This window comes from Callospermophilus lateralis, chromosome 8, assembly GCF_048772815.1.
Source record: "Callospermophilus lateralis isolate mCalLat2 chromosome 8, mCalLat2.hap1, whole genome shotgun sequence".
NCBI lineage: Eukaryota > Metazoa > Chordata > Mammalia > Rodentia > Sciuridae > Callospermophilus > Callospermophilus lateralis.
This window is the reverse complement of record NC_135312.1, coordinates 121,312,414-121,337,131: the sequence shown is the minus strand read 5'-3', so window position 1 is coordinate 121,337,131 and position 24,718 is coordinate 121,312,414.

Sequence of the window (24,718 nt, the reverse complement as noted above, 5' to 3'; positions counted from 1 at the left end):
TCATGTTAAGATGCATGTAAGTTAAAATCTCAGTGACAGTTAACCTTTATAATGGACTCATCATCTGCCACCAGCCATTAATATCCTGGCCTATATGTTAGGGTTCTATTCTGACTATTTTACCTTTTAGTTATGATTAATACTGACTATGCAAGATGAAGTTCACTGATTATTAAATGTCAACTCATTCAATAACTCATGACTCATTTATTCTTTAGATTTTCAACATTTCCAAAAGAAAAGAGATTATACAAGAATGAAATTATTTTATACATTTTTACAGAACTGAAAAAAAAAAGAATAGAAATCACTGTAAGTTATCTAAAAAGAACTTTGTCATTAGTCTCCAGAGACCATTTAAACTGGGTTGATCTGCTCATTTTAAAGAGTGGAAGATGCTTATCAAAGTAAGAATATAACTTATTTAAGACATTGGTTTCCCTAAAAGAAACATAATTTCTGCTGGTCTTCTTCTTTCTCACCCCTTCTCACTCTACTTAAGGACATTTTTCATTGACTTGGCAGGCTATATGGGTGGGGTGACAGTGTAATGTAACAAAGATATATTCAGAGAAATAGATAATCTCTCCTGGGCTGATGTTCCTAAAGAATTTACTGAGTATTTGGAAGACATAAAGGGGCATGACAGAGAAGTACTCTTGTCTGTTTGTCATTGTTTGATTTAATAGTTTTGTTGGATCTTTCCCCTGGATACAATTTAGGAAGTTTTATAATAATCTACATTTTGTTTAATTGCAGTATACTCATATTTACACACCCAGACATGTATGTACATTGAAATTCAAATGTGAATTTGCCAATGATTTTGTTATCTCAGGACTTCCAGCAGTGGAGATCACAGAGTCAGAAAGACAACCAAATTCAGTCAGCCAAAGGTGTGGCTTTGACAAAAGTTAGATGTCAGGTACCAAAGGAAGCTGGAAATGGATAACCAAGTTGTAAGTAGAGATCAAGCCAGATGAGTACTTAGGGCTTATCCAGAATGCAGTTGTCAAAGACTAAGTCAGTTATGTGGAGAACCAGGAGTTGTGAGAAAGTGAGAGACCAGCAGGAGAGAGGGACTAGAACCAGGCCATAGAGGTCACCTCTGTGCTTCCTTCTAGAATGAACATCAGTTCCACAAGGTGATAGCCCAGGGCATATAAAACCAAAGTCACAACTGAAATATGCTAACTGGATTCGCCTGATGAGCTGTGACATTCAAAGCCAGGGTAAATACACCTTCTCAGTTCCTAGGAATCCTTCTGCAAATCCTGTAAAAGGTTACGCCTGAGAACAGTTGTGAGAGATGCATTTTAAAGTTTGAGGGAGATAATGGATTTGCATTAAGCTGCTTGAAATGTTTATGTTTTTCACAAGCTTCTAATGCATTTTTGACTTTGTGGGAATATTTGTTTAAAGACACTTAGTGACCATTTCCATACATTACTTAACTTCTCACAAAAGTTCTCAGGCATAACCTCTTAGTCCCACCATTCAGAGTGAAATATAAAATAGACTTCTATGAATTTTCATGAACACTCAGAGGATTTTCAAACAAAACAAATCTTTCCCACAGACAATTAAACACCTTTGGGAATGACAGTTCTGTACGATTTTGAGCCCAAAGTTCACATCTATTCATTTTCTGTTTAATTTTAAAAAAAAAAGAGAGAGAGAGAGAGAACTTTTTCCCCAAAGCATAAGGAGGCTTAAAACAAAATTGAGGTGAAATATTCAAACATTTAGGTCACAAATAATGCTAACTGAAACTGACATGCATGTCCTTATGTTCCAATAAAAAGAGAAAAATGATGAGAATTGTTAAGAGCAATAGAAACAAGTAAAAAATCAATTGTTGATCAAGTATCTATCCCAACTACAGTTTCCATAGGTCATAAAATGTTCATGACAAGATCTCAGAAAAGAAATTCAGCTTTCTAGAGAAGGATGGAAAAAGACTACGATATGCCGGGTTGTTGCTCATCACCTCTCCTCTCCTTCCATGTCCACTCCTGAAGCAACCAGGTTTGGTGTGGGATACTGAGTACCTGAGAGGGGCTACTTCACCATAATCACTTGCTTCTTGGTGGTAGGTTCTTCCTTCAGTAAGAGCAAACGGGAGCATCTTCTTATCAATTGTACTGGTTATAGACTATCTATATTATCCAATTTTCAAAATATCCAAAATAAATTTACTTTCTTATTCTATAAGAGCCAAAAACTGAGAAAAAAAAATGCTCCTTGTATGTAACAAAGCCATCCTAAATGGCTGTCTGCTATACAGCAGGAATTTTCTGGAAGTTGTACTCATGAAGTTGGTTGCCAACTTAAAAGTTGGAAGGGGAATTCTAGCAATAAAAGTGTAGATAATATATACACTGAAAGAGAATGAGACTATCACATTACTTAACAAGTACCAGGCCCACAGAAATATTCCTTCATTCAAGTTTAAGAAATCAGAAAGAAATGGGAAAAGGGGGACATAAAAAAAAACCTCTCTGTGATGTGTAAGAAATAACTTAGCTATTACCCTAATATAAATGGAGATGTCTACCTCTCAATAATATTTATCTAAGAAATAAAATAAAAGTTTATAATATTTATGGGTTTTTATATCAATGAAATATAAGTAACCATGGACTCTGAGGTAAGAGATAAACAAGATGAAAGTGTAGCTAGCAGAGAAAAATAAAAATACAGAGAAACATCCAAAGAAGCACCATAAAATACAAAATAGTTAAAATAGTCATTGGTGCATATAAATGATGCAATTAAGACTGCAAAATAATTTGCAGTCTTATAAAATCAGTAACAATCTAGAGAAATTCTCTTAAGAAAATAGATACAGTGAAACAGAAAATTCAGTATATACATAATCATCATCACTGAGAAGAAAATCAGGAGACATAAAGATATATTAGAAAAAAAGTTAATGCCCTGAAGTCAAAAAATAATGAAAGCAGAGATGTTGACAGATCAAAAAGTTTTGACAAATTCTAGGCAGAATTAATATAAAATAAATTAAATGTCAACCATACAAAATTTTAATTCCAATGTTAGATTCTATGAAGCTTTGGGCAGGTAATAGATTGTTTTTAGAGAATCAAAAAAAAAAAAAAAGCCAGTCAGGTCTCACTGTACCAGAACACCAGAATTATACTCAGAATTTGGAGAGAAAATATAAAATACAATAAATATTTTATATACAGAGAGGATAATATAATCAAAAGGCTCTGGAAATGTTATACATGTGTAGCTATTGGAAAATTAAACAACAATTTTTCTTTAGAGTATAAGACAAAATTAAAAAGCAAGAATGAGGAACTCAAGCTGTAAAAGGACCATGTTCAACGATTTAAAATATTATATAGTGGAAAATAAGGAACATCAGTAAGAGAACAGGTTAAGAAGCTAAGACAAAATACAGTAGCTGAATAAGACTTCAGTTTACTTCTCAAGAGGCTAAAGCTAGGAAGGCAGTAGAGACAGATGGCCCAGTAGGACCACATGAGCACTCACATTCCTTTGAGTGATTGGTCTACTTGCTCTGCCATCTCTTAAGAACATCCTCTTCATGTACATGGTGAAAGCTGGCATAGATGTCAAGTCCAAATTCTAGGACATGGAAATAGGGGAGTAGAGGAAGTGAAAAGCATGCCATATCCTTATATAAAATTGATCTGAAAATTATATGGCATCACTTTGCTCACATCGAATCGAATAAAACTTAGGTGGCCTCACCTACTTCCAGGGAGAGTAAGAACTAGAGATCCCTGGTTGAGTGGACAACTGAAACACAGATGCCATACAGAGGTGTTGCAGAGTGAGACCTGCCCCAAAATCAAAGCCTTGGTGGTTTTCAGTCATCAGTTCTTGCAATGTCACAGAAAAAAATTAAAATGAGTTACCCATAGAGGCAGGCTTGGGTTTATTAGAAAGATGGAGAATTCAGACATTTAGGACAGACCAGAGGGTCACCTAGAGAGGTCGATATGGGTCTTCCAGAGTTGATTTTTTTTTTTAAAGACTGAACTGGGAAGCCTTTCTCCTCTAAAACTAGAAGTCACAGATGCTGATCCCAGAAGTCTCTCCCCTAGACTTGATAAGGGGTTAAAATCTATGCAACTCCTGAAAGTGAAAAACCTGTGTCTTCTGTCCTAATGCATTCTGTTCCCTTCTAGAACTTCCCTTCCTCCCAGAATTTTTGGAAACAATGAAGTTTGTTACATCTTCCCCTAAAGCTGGCTTTGAATAAAACCCACTCTCCTACTGTTATGGAGCTGGGGCTTTCCAAGAAACTGAGGCAACGCGAAGACTCCCTCTTCAAATTCCAATTCTGTGGTCAAGTCAGAAAGATTTCAGACATGTCACTCAGGGTAGCAGGAATGAGTTCATTTAAAGGATAAAAAAAAAAAAAGGGAAAGGGGACACTCTCAAAGGAGAGAGTTGGTGCTCTTGGAGAGGAGAGGGACAATGTACCTCTCCTGCACTCCAGTTTTGGGGGGGATCCCAGAGAGTTCTGCCCAGGTCCACCTCTTGACTTTTGACTGACATCAAGGTGACATCAGACTTTTAAGTCCCCACTGTCATGGTAACTCTAGGTTACTTTGGCCCACGCTAACCAGTTCGAATTGGATTTTTAACCAGACATTTTTATGGATTTTATGGTTAGGAGGAACTATCCTGATCTCCCAGAGTTTTAGGATCTGGTCACAAAAGTCTCCTCCTTCAGGGTAACTTATGTTCCTCTTATCAACAGTCTTTTGGGCCTGCATTCTTCCTTCAGTTAACAGGTAGTTTGTTGAGGAATGTCCATTGAGGCCAGGCAAAGCTGCAGGTAAACTGCTTCTTGAGAAAGAAAGTATGTGGGGGTCAGCACAGGGGCCCATTTAATAGAATTATTCTCTTAACTTCATGTTCCCACCATCCTCATCTGTCTGCCTCATATCTTCCAATTTGACTTTGAGTATCGCTAGAGCAGAGAACACTGTGACTTGGCTTCCTTCCTCCCCAGGACTGTATGAGAGCTGCCAGGTGACAGCGTCTTCTGTTCTTGCCTGCTTTGATCAAGTTCTCGGTCACCCCCAATCCTGTGACCTATGGCCTGTCTGTGATGCATGTACCTGATTTCCTCTCTGTAACTTACTGCCCTTTACTATCTTTTCTCCATCCACATCTCCTGGCTGACTAAACCACCTAACAGAGGGAAAACCTATGTAAAAGAAAAAGCAAGCCAAGAGGATAGCAGATACAGCAATTCAATGAGCTAACTACTATCATTACCACAAACGACGACAAAATTAAAATAAAAATCAAAGCTGAAACTTGAAAGACAGCATAAAATTGATATCTATAACCATATGAAAATAATAATTCATATTTCTAACTAAATTACATTAGAGGATCAATATATGGTGACAGAGGTAAATGTACGACTTTATAGGATTCAAAAATTCTTACTCTTTAATCTATTGAATTAGACAAAATTTAGTTTTAAGCATTTTTTTAAATTAATTTCTTTTAGAAGTTAAAACAAGATTTTATCTTTCAATCATTAGAAAAAGGAAAAGGAAAAATCAGAGAAAAAATTCAATAAACATTTAAAATAAAAAAGAAAGATGGCAAAAATAATACAATCCAAAAGAGTTTGAACAAAAATAAAACAACTGAAGTTGCCTATTAAGACAAAAATCTAACAATGTCCAACTCTCACAACATAAAGATATCAATATAAAGATATTTTACTAGGCAAAATCAGACCAAAAGAAATCAAATAATATTAATTTTAAACAAAGTAAAATTGAATGTAAAAAAAATTACTCATTTATATTAGTAAGTGATTTAACTCAAATTGAAAGTAAAACTGTCACAAACTTCTATGTTATAAAAGGCAATACTGATATAAAAATGATTTTTGTTAATGAGAATATGAAACTTCTACAGAAAAAAGATTGACCAAAATCCCATAAGGGTTTGAATAGTACAATTAATGAGGTTATTTATTAGGTAAAGTAAACTCTATTCTACAGAGAACATTTGCCACCCAAAACAGGTAGTAGTTCAAGAAGATAATCTCATCAAAGGCCAGGAAAGAACACGTTGTACACTTCACATTTTCTGACTGAAAATTAAAACTGGCAATTCACAACAACAAAATAATTAAACAAAAAAAACACCCAAATCACTTGGAATTTTTTTTTAAAGTGCCTTACTAAAGAATCCTAGATTGAACAGAAAAATCATAACTGTAATCATTAAGTAATTTTTAATTAAATACTCTGATTATTACATAAAATGAAAATAAATGAACACAATTCAAATCAAAATAATAGAAAAGTCTTAGGAAAACAGAATGCATAAAATCATACACTCTGTTCAATCATTATTCAACAAACATTTTGGTAAAGATCTATTACATTCCAGAGCCCACTGTAGGCACTGGAATATAAGTAACTTACCTTTCAGCAAGGCTACAAATAAGTAAATACATACATAAGCATGTGTAACAGTGTTACACAGAGATCAACACTGTACAGAAAAGCAGAGTAGGATAAGGGTTTAAAAATCACAATATGGCTGGGGATATAGCTCAGTTGGTAGGTAGAGTGCTTGCTTAGCATGCACAAGGCCCTGGGTTCAATCCCCAGCACCACACACACACACACAAAATCATAATAAGGTAGGAAGTAGTGCCCATTTCAGGTAAAAATGATCATGGAAGGTTTATCTGAAAGGTGACATTTCAAAAGAGACTTGAAAGAAATAAGTGAGCAAGACAAGTAAATGTTTGGTTGAAGAGTTTGATTTAAAAAAAAAATGTAGATATTGGTAGATCAGAAAACCAAGGCTGATCCTTAGAAAAAGTTGCAGACACACCTTCTAATATGAACAAGAAATAAAAAAGAAAGCATGCACACACAAGTACAGACCAGAACAGCAAACAGAAGAGAGACTCTTAGAAAATAAGCATGTGTATGATAGAGAAGAGCTCTGACTTTTGCTCTGGTTAGAGTATGTGATGTTCATGAACCTCCAAAATGATAAATACCTACATATTAACTCAGCTTTCCTCTAAATTGCACCTCAGTAAGAAGTCACGGGATTCCCAGCACAACCCTGCCCAGTAATTAAGCTGTGCTTCAACCTGTGCTAAAGTTTTCTTTCCCTCAATAGCTGCTTTGCTCAAAGAAACCCATTTCATCACTTGCAGAGTTGCTGTCAACAAGTAGAGAACAGCTAAGCCACCTTGACATAAATTAGCACTGGATCCAGGCTTGCTCCATCCAAATTTCTTATCTCACAAAATTTCAATTTCCTTATGTCACTGCTAGTAAGGGCCAATTGTGAAGAACTGAAACCAAAACACATTAACTCCACTAAATAATTATGTAACACAGCTATGGAACACAAACACAGATGATATATGATTTTCTAAAAAAAAATAAATATTTTAAAATTAAAATCAAGAAATAGAAAACTTAGGAAATAAAGTTTTAAATTACATTTTTCCGTGGTCTGGGAATTTGGGCTAAATGTTCAAAGAAACTGCACTTTAAAGAGAATAACCAAGGAACTGCCAAATATCCACTCTGGGGCTTATTAAATGAAATCAAAATCAGACCTGTTCCCTTCATCCCCGTTCACCCATCTCCAGCTTATTTAAAGAGAAAGTGATGGTGACAGAAATGAACGTGGTAGAGAACTGACCCCGGATGTGGGCTGTCAGCAGAAAGGGAGTCCTATGAGTAGTCCCCTCCATTTTCCCTCTTGGATCTAGGAGAGAATCCAGGAGAACCAGCCATAGGCTTGTCTGCACCTGAAAGAAAAGGAGATTGGCTTTCCTTCTCCCTCTGCATGATTAGCATGGACTAGATGAAACTTGGTTCTGCCAAACACAGGATGGACCATGAACTCTTTCGATGAACTCTCATGAAAACCTGGCACATCTTCCCTGTTGGTGATGAGAAGTTGTCAAGGAAAGTACAAGAAAAGAGGGTAGCGGAGGTGTGCCTTCATGTGGACCATTTCCAGCACGTGCTGTACTCTTAAACGTACTCTTGAGAGGGCCACCTGCAGACTCCTCTGCTACAGAAGTCAGGTTGGCTTCCAGGGTGGCAAAGAAGTTCTTGCAGTGCTCCAAAGAATACACCCCTACAGTCTAGGGTCCACAAAGGTATTAATGGCAACAGGAAACTGTAAGACTTACCACTCTCCTGTAGGCCCCCTGCATCTCATTGCAAACCTGTGGAGTGAAGAGCCGCACATAGAGGAGGTGCCTGGGTTGGGAGTGGGGCAAAAGGAAGGGGAGATGTCAGTGAAATAGCAGATCTGGCCTGGATTTTTGCTGCTAGTCTCCAGCCCTAGGTCCTGCCTGGGATTGAGATATGAGGAGTGATCAGAGATTGAGATATGAGGAGTGATCAGAGATGAATTTAATACAGAATTAGGACAAATAGTGTAACAACTGATTGAAGATACTAGTGTTACTCAGTTTTCTATTACCATAACAAAATACCTGAGATAATCAAACTAATTACTCAGTTTTTCATTACTGTAACAAATACCTGAGATAATCAAACTAATCAGGAGGAAAGTTTATTTGGTTCTCAGTTTTGGTGGTTTCAGTCCACGGTTGGTGGATCCTGTTACTTTTGAGCCTGTAGTACAGAAACACATCATGGTGGAACATGTGGGGAAACGAAACGTATTCACCTCGTGACCAGATTACAAAAAATAGAAAAAGGAAGAGATCAGGGTCTCACAATCCCCTTCAACAGCATGCCCCCAATAACCTGAAACCTAGTACATTAACCTCCTTTAGCCTTACTAAAGCACCTCTCACCAGCCCTCACCTCTTAAAAGTTTCCACTCACCTCTTCAAGTGCCAAGTTAGGGACCTACATACTCTAGATGTCTGCAAGACTGAGAACAAAACAAACAAACAAGAGCTTAGGACATGTTGATGAATCAGGAGACCTATCAGGAGGATAAAGAGACTATGAACTCCTGAAAAGAAATTGGCAAATCCCTCCAGTTGAGATCTTACACACACAAGCCCAGAGAATATATATACTGAGGGAATATTCCAGAGGCTCCCAAATATCTGGCTGGGCTGACAGATGATCGTCTTCTTCCACTCGAAGCTTGTCTCTGAGGACTGAGAAAGGTATGGTTTTTTCCCTAATGTGCAGATACCAACAGAAAAAAGTCCAGGAAACTGATTTTAAAACAACAACAACAAATAAAAGCATGAGATAAATCTCCAGAAACCAACTGTAACCAATCAGACACATATGTTGTACCTGATAGAGCATTCCAAATAACTGTCACGAAGATGCTCAATGAGCATAGAAAAAAATGCATAATCAAAACAAGAATGTAGGCATAGAGGTAGAAAAATTTTAAAAGTATCATATGTAAATAGCAAAGAAAAAGCCCAGCCAGATATTTGGGAACCTCTGGAATCTTCCCTCTGTATGTATATTCTCTGGGCTTGTGTGCATAAGATCTCAACTGGAGGGATTTGCCAATTTCTTTTTCATAACCTCCTGATCCTCCTGATGGGTCTCCTGATTCATCAACATGTCCTAAATATTGACTGAAAAATTCTCTAGGGGAAACTTGCTCTGGTTTGGAGGTGGATTGCTCTGCTCACACGGTTGAGAGCTGGGTCCCCCAGTGTGGTGACATGGAAGAGGATGGACCTTTTCTACCAATTGGACCACACTCAACAAGGTAGTGAAGCTAGGGAAAGAAACAAAATTTCCTCCTGGATTTAATGCAGCTAATTTTTCACTAACCCGAGTGCAGGAGCTGCTGAATTGGTTTCTGGACTTCTCATCTCTCAGCCTGTGTATTGTTGTTATATCAGCTTCTCAGTGGTAGAAGTCAGGGGCTTCCTATTCCACTAGCTTGGTGATGTCACTCTGAAACTTACTTTTAATTACAAATCCAGCAAGGCTTAAATTTTCTGAAAGCCTCTAGAAAAGTATTGTGTGGGAGGCTATCCTTGCACATGATTTGAGTTTCCTCCCTGGCTGGGTGAGAGGCGCTCAAACACAGCTGTGTCAGAGCCATTCCCCACTCTTTCTCAGGTCTGAGGGCTTGTCCATGCAGAGGCGTGCCTGGCCACTGACCTGAAGACCCAATCTTCATCCTTGACCTTGGGATGCTGCCCACCTTAACCTTCATTGGATGGGATTTTCCCTGGAATTTTTTTGTTCCCCAATAAAAGCTCACTCCCTGGCGTGCTCTGCCTCTCTCGCTAGTCTCTTTTTTTTAACCTCGCCGCAGCATTAGGTAGGTGGAGGCAGGAGCTAGAAGAAGCCACCTCGGAGGGTGTTAAAGGTAATGAGAGTCTGACTCTTTAATTTAAAACTCACTAGCGATTTCTTCTTTCATGAAGCTCGCGTTGGTCGCGTGGTAGAGTATTGTGATATGGTCATTTCAACTAGAATCCTACTTCATAAAAGAGAAGGAGAACAGCAGAGCTGCTTAAATGTCCATGATCTGTGAAGAAAATAAAAATTGTTGTTGGATTTTAATTTATATGTACTTTTTGATACAGATTAAGACTTTATTTGACTCATCTTTATGAGGGTAAGTGGGATAAAATTAAATTAGTGTAACAAAGATCAAGTTTTAAATTCACAAAACTTTATTACACACATATGTATGCCATATATATGCACAATACACATGCATATTATACATGTATAGATACTTATATATACACACATACATGTGTTGTTTGCATAGATTCACACATACTGAAGTAGCTCTCTTCCCTTGAGACTAGATAGCCAAAATATTTTAAAAATCAAAGGAAAATATCCTATGTGAATATTATTTTTGTGAATAAAATATGGATAGTCTTTCAACAAAATAAAAAGTGTATCTCTGACATGTCAGGTAAATACTGTGTCATCACATAGCTGTCACCCAGTTATCACATTTCAAGTGTTTGGGACATAGTTTGATATCACCTAAGAAGTTCAGAAGCCCAGAAAACCTTTTTTAATAATTGAATGACAGAAGAAAGATGACAAATTTTTTGACATTTCATTTTGTTTTGAAAGAATATAGAGGAGTTTAAACAATAGTAATGCAAAATACCTTTGGTCTTGAGAAATATATTTGTTAGAACTCTTTTGTTAACAAGTAACAAAACCCAAACTAGGGTAGCATAAATTTTTTAAAGGGTATGTATAATAAGAATGTAAAGGTCTTTCAATTCAGATCCAGCTGGGCCTCAGGACAACTGGAAACCAGGATCAAATGCCCAAATAATTCTTTTTTCATATTTCACCTCCGAGCACTAATGGAAGTCAGTTTCAGTCTTCTTTATACCTCTAGGGCCAGGCACTCTCTGTTTTTCTAATTCATAAGACAAAAAACATGTCCAACAATAACGGAAGAATTTAAATTTTAAAATGTCAGCCAGAAGAAAACCCAAACTTAATACCAATTTCAAATTCTTTGAGAGACTTTGAGGAGACCAGTCCTGCTGCACTAATATAGCTGTTCTCATTATCACTGGGGAGACTGAGTTATGGGGCTATGAGTTTCCAAGACAGACAACTAGGACATGCAATCCCACACGTTTCCATTACAAAGACTAAATAGCTAATACAGAGATAGTTTGAAGTGTTCCAAGCATGGAGATATGCAGTATGATTTGACTACTTCTGTTGGATTTTGTTGTTGTTTAAGTAAATGTTATATTTGTTGTCGAAAAAGAAAGAGAAAAATAGATCCTGTGGTAAACGTTTAGACTAACAGACTCTTGTATTTGCCAGTGTGCCTTGCGAAAATAATTATTCCAGAAACAAGAAAGCAAGCTAACAAATATGTGCAAATGAGGACAATCATCTAGCACAGTGAACAGGGAAAAGATGTGACTGTTGTGGGAACATTGAAACAATCACCCATGCAAAGCAGCAATAAAGAAAAGAAAATGAGACACTGAGATATTCTTAGCTGAAAAAAACAAATACAAAACCAAAATGGAGCATAATATTATCCAATATGGTTGCTCTTTGTTCCCACTTACTGAATTGGGTGCAGAGCTGATCATCAGAATACAAAAACCTATTAAGAGAAAGTGAATATATTTTTCACTTCCAGCACAAAAATACTGAAAACATTTTTAAAAATTTGGATAAAAAGAATTTAATATTTCTTGGTAACCTGATATTTCTAATAATGAATGAACAAATAGTATTTTTACACTGGTGTGACATTCATAAACAAGAAAGCATCCAAAATTTATTAACTATCAGCAAATAAATGTTGCAACTTGCAATATTACTCCCGGCAAAGTGTAATTACAGTGAACAAATTATTGTGGAAAACCACGTAGGAAATAAATATCCCATTACTGTCCACAATAGCTAAAGGCTGTTGTGATGGGCCAATATCATTTCTTTGAGAACCTAACCAGTACTTACCTCCCAGAAGTAGCATTCAATGGTAAGACTCAAATAATCATGTATGGCATTTAACTATGGAACACAATTACTTTATTCCCCTATATTTAATATTTGAGTATCATATCACTTGCAAAAACAACCAAATTCAAACATATTCCTTAATCTTCTTCAGATTCTAAGTCCTTTGCTACTTCAAACAGCAAAATTATTAATTTTAATCTTTATCATAGTGTACTTAAGCCAATTACTTTTATGCATATTTATAACTACTACCTAGGTATTTACTCCAACCCCAAATTCCCTATGCTACTTGCTTCACATATCACATTTATAAGCTTAACTTAACACTATTTCAAAACCTTGTACAGAACACCTGATTTTTTATTGTTATGAATATTTAAGACAATGTCTGTTATTGTGAGGATGAAATATCTGAATCAGAGTTCAGGTACCATTGCAATATTAATGTAGTTAAGTTTGTCACAAGCAGATATTTGGGGACATATTTTCCTGCTCAAGTTTTGAAAAACTGTACTCTAACTAGTATTTCTTCTCCTTGAAAACTTTTTTTAAATTTGAGGCTCTTTGAAATAATAGTGAATTTAATATTAATAAGTTGAAATCACTTTGAGTCCTTACCTCTGCCATCCAGATATGAAGACAAAAATGTTCATTCCCTTTAATCATATTTCATCTAGGAGCCTTTAATCAGTGCAATGGACTTTTCATTGCCTTAATTATGGTTTCAAACACCATTCACCCTCACCATTGCAATGCCACTCAGATGTGTGAGACTTTATTACTACTTTGTCATCTTTGATGATTTACTTTTGTTCTGTACTGAGAGATATTACAATTATGAAATTGGCACAAGTGATATATTTCTTATCTATCATTCCTAGTATGTGTGTTCTAATCAGAAAATATTCTAGTTAAGTTCAATACATAAATAAGAAAAATAAATATTAGCTTTTTTCTACAGAATCTTAAGTACAATTGTCATGAAATGCAATCTCATTTAATAACTACTTGTTTATACCAGGCATACTTACATATCACTAAACCTCTTCAAAAAAAGAAAAAAGAAAAGAAAAAAAAAGTCAGGCATGGTGGTGCTCACCTATAATCCCAGCAGCTTGGCTTGGGAGGCTGAGGCAGGAGAATCATGAGTTCAAAGCCAGCCTCAGCAAAAGCAAGGCACTATCCATAATGAGGGAAGGCATGGGAAAAATGGAGGAACTTTGATTGGGCAAAAGGGAGGGAAGGGAGTGGAGGGGGGGATGGGGCAGGAAAGATGGTGTAATGAGATGGACATCATTACCCTAGGTACATGTATGACTGCACATATGGTACATGGGACACTACATCTTATACAACCAAAGAAAAAAATGAAAAGTGCTGCAATTGTGTACAATGAATTAAAATGCATTTTTCTGCCATATATACCTAATTAAAATAAATTTTTAAAAAAGCAAGGTGCTTAGCAACTCAGTGGGACCCTGTCTCTGGGAAGGGAAAGGAGGGAGCCGGATGTTAGCAAGGATGATGGAATGTGATGGACATTATTATCCAAAGTACATGTATGAAGACACAAATTGATGTGAACATACTTTATATATAACCAGAGATATGAAAAATTGTGCTGCATATGTGTAATGAGAATTGTAATGCATTCTGCTGTCATTTATTTTTTAAAACATCAATTAAAATTTTTAAAAAAATAAAATACAAAATAGGGCTGGGGATGTGGCTCAGTGGACAAGTGCCCCTGAGTTCAATCCCTGGCACCCCACCCCCCCAAAAAAAGTACCACTGGCTAGGCTGCGATAAGAATACAAGAATTCGTTTTCCATTTCTTTTTTTTAAAAAACTTGTTACACTACCTGGCAATGCCTAACTTACACACACACACCAACAACCAGATGCTCAGGAAACATTAAAATGCTTCTTAGTACTAATTTCCACCTATGCTGGAACTTCCCAGGCTCCTTTTCTTAGGAAGCCACTGAAAGGGATGCTACACTAAAACAAAGTAACAGGGTAAAAAAAAAAAAAAAAAGACATGGAATCCTGGAAACAGGAGACCCAATAGAGGAAAGTGCTGAAAGGGGTTTCTATGAACTTGTCAAAAGCAAATCCCACATTGACAGCCATACAGAAAACTTACACTGAAAACCATCATGGAAATGAAAGATGGAGGTCCCAGATAGAATGTTCTTTAATAAAAGGGTGCCGTGGTTACTGTCAAACTATCTTAGAAGTGTGAGTGCTTACAAGGTTATATTCAGAGATATTTCACAGTGCTGTTAGAGGATGTAAACATACTCTGCTTTTCATTTAAAGGCAAATAGGCAAATACAGTACAAAAAAATAAGGTAATTATCAGTTCCAAAGGGAAAAGCTCTGATGAGAATCAGTAATCATACCACAGCATTGATTGAGCTCAGTAGTGAAACACTATACATACATACACACACACACACACACACACACACAATTTTCATAGTGTTGAAAGTAGATTTAATTAAATTTGTAATATTCAACTGAGCAATAAAAAACCACACAGTATTTAGAGGAAAAACAATTTTTAAAAAATGTTTTTATAAATACTAAGCAAAATTGATGAGCACTCTTCTTGTACTATCTGTTGCATATCATATACTTTTAATGGCACCCTGGCATGCTGTTCTTTATATTAATTTACCTAAATGGATTTTTATGCAAGTGAAAAATAAGATTAATACCTTTGATACATTATCTAATAAGTATAATTCAGAGGAAATTGACTATTAATGACTCAAGGTACAAATTAACATTTAAGTAAGAATAGAAAGATAATGAAACACAAACTCATTATGTGCTTTTAGTAATTTTGAAGTTTAATTTTTTTTACCATTTAAGTATTTTCTCACTTTCTTTTGGTCACTGTTTTTGTATTCTCCAACTAAATAAATATTTAGTCTCCTACTTTTGTGGCTGCTTTTGCAATTCCAAGTGAAAAACTTTTACAAAATTTAATCAGTATCTTTCCAAAAATAAAATAGAAATTTGGGTGACATCTCTTTCTTCTGATTTCAAATTTATCAGCTTTTAACAGCATCCATTTAGTACAGAGTCAGGAAATTCCAATGAGCACAGTGCAGTTTTTCAAAGTCATACAATTCATTGTTATCCAGCGGTAATGGGAAAAGGTAAGAAACACTGACTTTCTCATTGGCCTCCTGACATACTTTATATTATAGGATTTTATGAGACATCTTTACTAAGTGGTGATTACCTAGTGTAAACCCACATGACCTCATTTAATGACTGATTCAGAACCAAAATTATTTTTTTCCAACCTTGCAGTAGAAATCAGTATTCTAGAGGTTAGCATATTGTTTTTTGGACAGGGAACTTGGGCCCAAGGCTTGATTTAAAACAAAAAGTGAAAAGATGGATGGAGTAAAGAGGAAGGTTCTCAGCAATCTCTATGACCCCTTAACCACCAAAATCTACCTGCTGCTCCACTGAATGTTTTTGTGAATGAGATCCTTTGTTTCCTTAAAGGAAGAGTGAATCTAAAAACTTCACTCGGTTTTAAAAAGGAATTTATTCAATGGTTACATGCAACCATGAGGAAAAGTCAACTAACCAATGTTGATAAATGTAAATATAGAAAAAAAAGCTCAGTTGTCATGCTGACAACTTCCTCTGGGTTTCTTCTTACGACAAAAATAAATCCATGATGTAAGCAATCCTTAACCAGTTTTGCTCATTTCTTGCAACCCTAAGTAATACATATATAAAAGATGAAAAACCAGATGGTGAAACAAAGACTTTTCAAAATAAGAAAATCTTTAGTTAAAAAAAAAAAATTCACGTGAATGCTGTGGTTAGGTCTGAGAAGAAAACTACAGTGTGTATTATGATCAAGTTTCTGAGAGGAATCAAAGAAAAGGGAATACAAAATAAAGTTAACAGAGATTTCATTCAGTGATTTGCCATTTTTGCAAAGAGTACTTGACCTTCATAAGCCAGAATCTGCAAAGTTTTTTTGAGTTTGTAAACTACTATGATAAATCCTCTTTCAAAGGAAACAATTGTTATATTGCGAGATCTCATTCACAAAGGAGAACATAAAGAGCTCTTCAGTGCATTCTCCAAGAATGGAAAAGCCACTACATGGGTCTTTGGATGTGCTAAAACTATGGCAGCAATGTTTTTAAATGGAAAGAACAAAATAATACAACACCCCGCCCCCATGTTAAGTATCTGACAATGTAATCTCCTTAGTGTTAAAAAAATGAAATGCTTTTTCTATAGGGTTTAAAAAATTGTTCAAATTCCTCCTTGATTTAAAAAGAAAAAAAAATCTGAAGAAGCTTTATAATCAGTATGCAAAAGAAGTGCAGTATAATAAATGAATTGTTGAAGTGTGTCAGCAGAAATCTTTATCAAAGCACTACTATTCAGTACTACTACACCAGTTTGGATAACACATATGTTTTCCCTCAATAAGCCTCAGTGTACTCATCTGTAAGAGGAGAAAAAATTTTGAACTAGTAACATCTAATACTCTCTATACCCTTAACTTTTAGTAATAAAACATTTTATTACTACATCCAAAATAAGCATTCATTAGGAAAAAATTATGAAAACAAATTAGCAGAAACAAGATAACATGATTTTTACCAAATCAATTCCATCTTATTTAATAGATTATTTTCAAAACAACAGGACAATGAAGTCAGAATACTAAGAGACAGAAGTCAACCAGAGATTAATTCACTCATTCTATACCCAAGACCATGTAGGGAATGACTACAACATAACCTAAATTCCTTCTCTGTAATCTGCTAGGGATTGTCTCTTTCAAATATGCAAATCCTTTGGATCCTTTATTGGATAAATATTTGAGCAAAAAGGGTTTTTTTTTTTTTTAATAATTTTTGGAGACACAACCTTGAGATTGTTTCAAAGGAAAATAAAATTCCCATCCAATCACAACATTGTTTCTTTGCTCTACTGAAGCCCTAAGCAGCAGTTTGGGGTCACATTCTTTGTTCTTTGAGTTTGGAGAGATTTTTGTTCTCCATTTGTTATGGTTTAGATTTGAAGTGTCCCCTGAAAGTTCCTTTGTGTGACTGTGAAAGAATTTTCAGATGTGACTAGATTATGAGAAGTGTGACCTATTGTTGGGTTAATCCATGGGGTAAAAATTGGGCAGGTTGTGGGGTGGGAGGGGGTATCTGGAGGTGGGTCACTGGGTGCTTGCCTTGGGGGTTTTTATTTTGTCCTTGGTGAATGGAATGTCCCTCTGCTTCCTGGTGGTCTTGTCCTGAGCTGCCTTCCTCCACCATGCCCTGCTGCCATGATATTCTGTTTCATGAGCCCAGATCTATGAAGTCAGCTGACTATGGAATAGATCTTTGAAACCATGAGCCAAAATAACCTTTTTCTCTTCTACATTGTTCTTATCAAATTTTATTGGTTACAGCTATGCAAAAACTGATTAAAACAGTAATAAAAATCATTAAAAGAACTCTAAGCTGTAATTCCAGAACAAAGAGCTCTAATACATGTCTTTAGACTATTTGTCCTCTTAAAGTATTGTACTGAGCCTAAGAAAGCTCGTGTCAATTGATTGTTCCCACTTTTTTTCTCGGAAGAAAAATGTGTCACAGAAGTCCAGTGTCAAAATTTCCCCTAGTCTGTAAGCAGGATAGCATCAGGTCTTCTGTGACAGCTGTAACCCAGCTGACTTTTTATCACTTAACATATCAAAAATGTGATTAAACACATTTCCATGTGATTAAATACTTTTCTACATCTTATTTTTAAGGAGAAGTATTTTTCTTGTTTTCTATTTACATATATAAAATCTCTTCTACTATCTCAATTTGGACAAGTTACTTAAAATCAAAGCTTCAATTACTCATCTGTAAAATGAGAACAATGTAATTCTTATCTTTTGTCAAGAAAATTGAAAGAGAAAATTAACATATGTCATTCATCACAGTGTCAAATACATAGTATTGTATGATTAGTATGTTGTAGATAGTTTCTCAAATAGTACAGAAAGTGATAAAGTGAAAATAATATATAATCCTGCCACTGAAGGATAATTCCTTTTGACCTTCTGTTTCAACCTTTTCAGACCTTTCTTGAGGTAGATACGTACATAATTGCTCATAGATTAGTACATAAGCGCTCATAGATACAAACATACATTATTTTCCTTCTTTTCACCATTGTATTCACAATGTTTTGCAAGTGTTAAATAAGTATTTGTGGAATGTTAAAAGTATTGTTGAATTTATTCACTAAAAATTTGATTTCTTGAAAAATCTTTATCATATTTAGTCCCAGACAGAAAGGACATTTATTTCATATAATGTTTGACACTTGAAAAAATTCAATATAAAAAACTCAGTATTTTTCACAATGTTAACATATAAGTTGAAAAGTGTATGTATGAACTTGTATCGATTTAAACAGTTTGCCTTTAAGTATCAGAAAATGTAATTCAAATTAAAATAAAAATTGTATATCTTCACATAACTAGAAATCCAGAGAAAGGGTATTTATCAAGTTAGAGCTGATCGACATTGTCTCAGTTCTCTGGGTCTATCTTGGGCTCAACTGCCTTAGGTCTTGTCCTCTTCCAGGTTTAGGTCCCTGTTCTTGTTAGTAACAAGATACAGAAATTCCTTGCATCACATTGACACAGAATGGCACGAGGAAAAGCAATGGCTCCCTCCTGGCAGCTCTTCAGAAGTTCAGCCATAAAGGGCTAATAGGTATCAGATTTATCTTCCCGTAATAAATTGCAGTAGAGCAGGAAAGATGTATGAGGTGGACACAGTCAAGCCATATACAAAAGGAGAGACGGAACTGTGGTCTTTTCAACAAGGGAAACTCACCAAGCAAGCCCCACTTTCACCCTGGCTTTTGTCTATGCGCACTTTCAAACAGCCTTATGGAGAAGTAGAACCAGAGCCAGTCTTACTGAGTATATAACATAAATGCTGGAGTTGAGAGTGCTGAGACATTAAGAATTTGCTAGCCTGGGTGCTAGAGGGAAGGAAGCTACGAAGATGAAGAAACATAAGTCTATTAGGAGTTAGCTTGAGTCTTTTGCTAAATTCTTATTTGTATAAACACAGGGTGAAATTCTGTGACTGAAGTCAACTGTTGGAACTCTGCAAGCTGAATGTAGATCTCACCATACTTAGATTCTGACCACCTTTGGATTCTTACAACTTTCTAAGCAGTCAATATCTTTTCAACCATTTTCCTATGTGACCTTAGGGTATATCTAGTTATAATATAGAGGCTACTACAGACCCATGTAAACAAGCCTGGAAATGATGCTTCAAAAGAAACAATCCAAATTATCAATAAACTTCACTTTCTGCCAACAATGGCAAAAGAATCAACAATCTGTATATACAACATAATTTAGACTCTTGACAACATATTTACAATATCCAGCATATAATTTAAAAAAAATTAGGTGTATAAAGAAGAAGAAAAACTTGACTCAAAACAAGAATAAAAAAAGTCAACAGAAACATTTCTAGATATTAAAAAGATGTTAAAAATGAACAGGAAGGACATTTAAAATATCTGTGGAAACATTTGAAGCTTTGTCATGAAAAAGATCCACTTCTCAATTTCCCAAATATAAAAGAAAATTTTATACTTGGTGTCTTTATTATTAATAACTTTTGGTATAAAAAATTGAGGCAGTTGCCAGGAGCAGTGGTACACGCCTGTAATCGTAGTGGCTCAGGAAGCTGAGGCAGGGGGATATCAAGTTCAAAGCAACAGTGAGGTCCTAAGCAACTCAGTGAGACCCTGTCTCTAAATAAAATACAAAATAGGCTGGGGATGTGGCCTAGTGGTTGAGTGCCCCTGAGTTCTTTCCCCATACCAAAAAGAAAAAAAACAATGGAGGCAGTGCTCTTTGGAAAAGAAGAAACAGGAACCAGATCATATCTAGGAAGGTTGACTATAGATAACACTTATATTTATACTACATATAGCCTTATATTGATAGGGCAATGCTGGAATATAGAAAATGGATAGATGATGGTGGGCGTTATTATTTGAAAACACAGCTTGAGAGAACATGACGAAATAGCCATTAGTTTGATCTTAAAGCTTAGTTCCTCAATTATCTAGGGTACAGTCAAAAAAGCAGAATCTGTTATTTCTGTTTCAAGCAATAGGATGTTACATACAGTAAATTACAAGGTTACAATTAGCGGGAGGTCAATAGAATTAGTCTGATTTCAAGTCGGTAGAAGGATTGGTAGAATGAAGGTCAGAAAAGCTAGAACTAACTGTCCGGTAACTGGTGGCTTTTGAAAGAGAGAGCATGGCAGGATGTAGCTGACAATGAACACAGCTGCTATGGCACAAAGAGGGGTGATTTTCAAGGAAATGCCTAGAGGTCTCTGCAAAATCTCAAATTGCTCTTCTCGCATCTGCCCACTCCTGCTGAAGAAGCAAGAGAACAGAAGCTTCTCTTCGCTCTTTCAAATCACATACAGGTGCTTCTCAATGACAGAATAGAACCCAGAATACTGCTGGCCAGCCTTCTGAGAATTGAGTTTCCAGGCATCCATTTCCATGCTTAAGGGAGAGCCTAGAAGAAAGGCTCTGAGCTGCCAGCAGGCCTTCCAAAACTTCTTTCATCACCCCTGTTCTTCAACTCTCATAATAATGCCTGGCATTTATAAAGTATTTTTGCATATGTTTGCTTACTTGACTTCCCAATAACATTATGGGCTGATATGGCTGGTGCTATGACCCTCATTTTACAAAAAAAAAAAAAACTGAAACTGAAAGTGGTAGTTATTTTTCTTTTCTGTACTTTTTCTACCATATGCTAGTTGGGCCAAAGGCATCAAGCTGTAATACAGCAGATGTATTTTAAGCAAGGAAATTATCTGACTCTAAGATAGAAGTTTAAGCTTCACACCAAATAATTTCTGGTAGTGAAATGTAGTAAGACTAGTCCATCAATTGAACTTACAGATTTATTTCTTTAAAATATCCTTTATTTACATTATCTTCAAAAGTGATTTTTTCCTCCTCTATCCTAATTAAGAATGATTAGTCATACTTATCTTACATGTGTGAAAAGGATTTAAAAGTTATGCAGTCAAACTTTACCTACTAGAAATCATCACCTGTAAGGTCAGGTTAGCAGCACACAGACATTTCTTTAACAGTTAATTGAAAAGTAGCAACAAAATGACACAATTATTGACACACAACAAAATCATCTTTGTATATTGTAGGACATCAAGAAAACAAAGAAAATAATCAACACAACTTATATTTGCACATCATGAAGTCTCATGGTAATCTCTATATATGTATATAATTTATTATACAAACAACTCTGATTTAAATTTTAAATAATTTAACTAGTTTTTATTTATCAATATATCAATTCATTTTAACCCTGACTTTTCTAAACTTTCTGGCAGAAAATAATTAATGCATGGAATTATCATATCAAAGCCACAATAATAAAGCAAGACTCAGATTTTAATAAAATGACAATAATACTCACAGATTTCTTCTGGAGACGAGTTATCAACCAATTGGACTATAGAAATTACTATAGTAGTAAAAAAAAATTACACTAAAAAGGGAAAGGTTTATATCTCATTAATTTAAACCAAGATTTTTGTGATCTAGACACAGAATGAAAAGTGCCTTTAAATACCATTATGTTTCTACTGCCTTTCCTCCTCCACTGTAATCTGTCCTCTTCTTCCTTTCTTCCTCCTCCTCCTGTCCCCATCTCCATTTTTTTTCTCCAACTTCTTTCTTCTCATACTTCTCCATCTCCCACTGTTCCTCCTCCCCCTCTGAGTTCCTAAGATTTCCTGTACAATAGAATGACCTTCACAAACAAAACTTTTTTCCATATTTTTATTGGTGCCTTAGAGTTGTACACCGTGGGGGATTTATTGTTACATATTTATATGTACACACAGGGTGATAATGTCACGTGGCTAAACAGTGATGTAAAAAATAATTTTTAAAAGCCATAGTCTTTAAAAATCGCTTATTAAAAGTACCAATAGAGTTTCTCACAGGCATTAAACATTTTCTGGGCATTTGAAAAATATTTCATTCTGTCAAATTGCACATGATGTAGTTAGCTAAATCAATATTCAAACCAAGGCTGGTCCCAACGCCAGGACTTGCTGCTTCCCCTGATTTCTTCTAATTAGAGACTTTCATTTATGTCTTCACTCTGTTCTTCTTACAGATTGCCTGAGAATTCATCTATTCAAGTTAATTATGGGGACAACCTCCATTTGCCTTTAAGTCTCCTATCAATGAGAAGTGTCTATCGCTCCTTCTGACATCCTTACATCCTCATTATTTATCACCTCTCTTCCCAAAGCAGACAGCAGAAATCACTGCCACGTGGGCACCTCTTCACTCCACTTGTGAAATCTTTTAATATAATTGAAAAAAAAATATATCTCTGCTGCTCTCAAAGGAAAGAGGACCTATTCCTGCAATTTGATCCTTGGATGAAATGAGTGGAAGAGGAGAGAAAATGAGGGAGACAAAAAAGCAAGCATGAGAGGACATGAGGCATTGCAGACGGTGACCACTGTGATTCTTTATCAAGCTGAGGTGGCCCAGAAACTTTAACTTTGACAAATGTTCCTATAGTACAAAAAATTAGAGCTTGATCAGCAATTGAAATAGATACTTGAAAACATTATCATAAAAAAAATCACCTCAAAGATTTTTGGCACTTTTCCTAAGAAGTTTTGCAGTTACTATGTTAATTGAATCTTACAATGAGCCTGCAAGAAAATTCTAAACAGGTTATTTTCTTTTATTAAATAAAAAGAAACAGGGGCTAAGGGTGTATAGTTCAGTGTAGAGTGCTTGCTAGCAGATACAAAACTCTAGATTTAATCCTCAGAACGACCAAAATAATAATTAGTAATAATACATTTTCATTTTTAAATATTAAAATAATGCAGTACATACACCAAAATGTGAAGTTTCTTCTTGTTCAAGATCAGTCTCCTTTCAACAGTTTCCCTTGCATTTGAACACATACATTTATACACAATTTGGAATGGAAGAAATTTATAAACATGGCATTATATATATTGTTTCATGAAAAGTTTTTCCATGAATCTAACAAATATCTGCCCAGTTATTTTAACCTAACACATAGTAATCCATAATGTGTCTATAAACTTAAGTTATCATTCCCTTAGACATATATCAGATTTCATTAATTAGACTAGGTTAAGAGTTATAAAAAGGCAGAAACTTCCCATAAAATTTAGTTCTGCACTAAGGTTACAGTTCAACAGACCAGTAATAAGTCTGTCTTTCACATGGGATAGGGTTTATTCCTTCTTCAATGTCACCCTCAATAACCAGCAAGAATTAGTCATGGTGCCCACTAAGCGGGCTGGGAAATTTGGTTGAGTTTGTAGCAGGAAGTAGAAATAGGCTTGTGAGTCTACTCTCTGCCACATAAATTAATCCCATGTTTTTTCCCTACTAAAAGCAATGCTGTAATAAACTCCTTCTAGATACATCTCTGTATCCTATGGCAACATTTCTGCAGGACAGGTATCTAGCCTGGGAATTTCTAGGCAGGAAGTCACTCACACAGAGGTATTTTCTAATTGTCATGTTTTAAATAGGAACATTTTAGTAGTTATGTTACTTTTCTAAAGTAACAATATTTCATCAAATTAGATCAGTCTTCTAACATACACTAAGTACATACCACAAAGCTCTCATTCGAAGGATTGTACAATCTCTTTCTAATTAAAATTTTTCCTCTACTATTCTCCATAAAGACCTTCCAGTTCTGGACTTTTCAGCTCCCAAACATACCACGATTTTTTCAAATTCTGGAACTGCAGTTTACTAACTCTGTATCCTTGGAAATGTTACTTAGACCTCAGAGTCTTAGAGTCATTATTCTATAAAGGAGGTGCCATTATAAACCACATTTTTAAAATAATAATTGGTAATAGCAATGAGAAATGCTTAGAACACTCAATGAGTATTCACTTCTACCCTTCCTTCTCCGATTATCCCAGGACATAATAATAGTTCGCCTTTGTATGTTTTCTGCTGCTACAACTAAATACCACAGGCTAGATAGTTTATAAAGAACAGAAGTTTATTAATCAAATTCCTGGAGACTGGGACACCCAAGAGCATGTATCATGCAAGTGCCAGTATCTAGCGAGGGCTTGTTGCTGCATCATGTGGTGAGACAG